Source organism: Scardinius erythrophthalmus (assembly GCF_964197995.2).
Source record: "Scardinius erythrophthalmus genome assembly, chromosome: 8".
In the NCBI taxonomy this organism is placed as follows: Eukaryota; Metazoa; Chordata; class Actinopteri; order Cypriniformes; family Leuciscidae; genus Scardinius; species Scardinius erythrophthalmus.
In genome coordinates this window covers 5,684,176-5,687,190 of record NC_138228.1, presented here as the reverse complement: position 1 = coordinate 5,687,190, position 3,015 = coordinate 5,684,176, and positions in this window count along the sequence as shown.

Sequence of the window (3,015 nt, the reverse complement as noted above, 5' to 3'; positions counted from 1 at the left end):
TAAAATAAAATTTTGTATTTGTCTTTTTACTTTGGGGTAAAATATGATCCAGACATGTTCTTGACAGGATTTGTGAAATGTACTCGTGTCAGATAGCAAACAACATCTCTAAGGGTAGGCCTTACGTTTACAAAACAATGATGTAGGCTACTTAGACGGAAAAGTTTTGCATATGGGCCACAACTTTGTCAAAGGCCTCGTTTACACTGCAGGTCTTGATGCCCAATTCTGATTCGTTGCCTATATCCGATTTTTTTTATTTATTTTTACAGTCCGTTCTTTCAATTATAACCCATATCTGATTCATGTTTACACTTGCCATACTATCTGAACACTGTAAAAAATTTCTAACCCTCCCAAATCAAAAATTTCAAGTGACCGATAACATCAAAATTTTTCAATTGGCCCAAGTGAAATTCTGTAAATTATAAAATTAAATTTACAGAATTTCACTTGGGACAATTGAAAAATTTAGATGTTATCGGTCACTTGAAATTTTTGATTTGGGAGGGTAAGAATTTTTTTACAGTGAAACATGTTTATATGTTAATCATGTTAATCATGTTTAAAGGGTTAAATTCTCTTGCACAGATGGACAAATGCTAAATATGATTGAGCTCTGCAATATGCGAAGTTCGCCAAACATCACCATGATTATGGGGCGGAGGAGGACGAAAAGTGCTTTCTTTAAATGCAAATGTTTTTTGAGTATTTCATTTGTGAAGGTAAACCATGTACTCACTAAACTGCTCTTAAACTGGGTGTGTGACAGGCTGTGGAATGGGGTTTAGTCGAGGAAAATTTTTCAGTCAAAAGATTTTTTTTTTGCTTTAACTCCTATCGGCTGATAACGATCAGTGCCAGATCAATCGCACCCTTACTTTCAGCATTCTTGCCCTTTTGGCCTGCCTTTCTTTTTCAGCTGTCATAAGCGCAAAATTAATTTCTTATGATTGTGTTGCTGTGCTTATCTAAATTATGACCTCCTTTGTTCGCATAGGCTATATTAATAGATTATTTGCACACACATTCTTAAGCATAAAATAGGCCTATTATCTTTTTGCATTTAATCAAAATAATGAAATAACAAATAAATAATTTCAAAATAAAATGTTTTATTTATTAATTAATTTATTATTATTATTATTATTTTGCATTAAATACTAAATCGAGTCTATCAAATAAAATAAAAAATCAATAAAATAAGGTTATGCGAAGTGTCCTGTTTATTTAATCAGCAGTAATCATTGCAAATCTCAGGACTGATGGGACTCTGTGGCGGGCTTTAACGAGGAGCAGTGGGTCCGAAATTTTCGCATTGGCACATATCCAAATTATTACCACATATGAATGGCCTACACTGTCAGTGAAATGTGACCCAGTTACGATGTTTTGCTCATATGTGATACAGATCGGGTGTGTTCTATGACAGTGTAGGCCTAAACAGGAAAAAAACGCACGCATTCGGATATTTCGAGATCGGTTTCAGGCCTCATTCATATGTGGAAATAAATCGGATATAAATCGGATATGCCAATGCGACTGTAATAAACAGGCAGACCGCAACACTATCTCACGACCAATTCGTATGAATTCGTACGAATGATAAAAAGTTGGCTAATTTGTACGAATTTGTACGTTTTCCCGTGAGATCGTGTGGCATTAGGCAGCGTCTCCGCGGTTTAATGACGAGAAACCCCGGCGCGCTTCTGCAAAATGACGTTTTATTAACAAGGTTCGGGAGGAGCACGTTCAGATAATTAACACAAGTGGAGAGCACTCAGCAATCAATGGTAAGAGGTATATATACTCAGCAGTCTCACCTCATTTCATTGACAGTTTTTGCAGCATCCCTCCACCACCCCTTCTCCACGCCTCTAGTCCTAAAACACTTACATACGGGGGGAGTACTCTGGGTTCGGGCCGAGCTCGGAGCCCTCCCTCCGGACAGCACGCCAAACACGCATTAAACTTTACCCCTTCAAAATTATATGTAGCCTAAGTGTGAACTCGTGAAAGGACGGATGGCTCGACGAAACTTAGTGTCGTCGTAGGAGAGGAATGTGGACAAACGTTGACTCAACATATCAAAGGTTGGCTTGCTCATCCTAAAATTTCGGACCCACTGTCTGCCCCTCGTTAAAGCCCGCCACAATACGCTCCCGAGTCCCACCAGTCCTGAGATTTGCACAGGCGGCAATGATTAGGCTAGCCTACTGCTGATTAAATTAACAGGACACTTCACCTAACCTTATTTTATTGAATTTTTATTTGATAGACTCGATTTAGTCTTTAATGCAAAATAATAATAATAAATAAATAAATAAATAAAACATTTTATTTTGAAATTTGTTATTTCATTTTTTTTTATTAGGGTTACACATACTGACCCTGTTAAGCTAAATAGTTGAACTAAATGACATTTGAATAGCACTATAACATCATAAATAAATGCAAAAAGATAACAGGCCTATTTTATGCCTAAGATTGTGTGTGCAAATAGACTCATTTATTAATAGGCTATATGCAAACAAAGGAGGTCATAATTTAGCAAATTGTTTAGAATAGCACATAGACATTCGTTTTAGCTGCTCATGACAGCTGAAAAAGAAAGGCAGGCCAAAAGGGCAAGAATGCTGAAAGTAAGGGTGCGATTGATCTGGCACTGATCGTTATCAGCCGATAGGAGTTAAAGCAACAAAAATCTTTTGACTGAAAATTTTTCCTCGACCAAACCCCATTCCACAGCCTGTCACACACACAGTTTAAGAGCATTTTTTTTCTTCTTCTTGTAATTAGGAGTAGCCTATAGTGAGCAGCCTACATGCTTTACCTTCACAAATGAAATACTCAAAAAACATTTGCATTTAAAGAAAGCACGTTTCGTCCTCCTCCGCCTCATAATCATGGTGATGTTTGGCGAACTTCGCATAGATTGCAGAGCTCAATCATATTTAGCATTTGTCTCTGTGCAAGAGAATTTAACCCTTTAAACATGCGTGATGTTTCAGATAG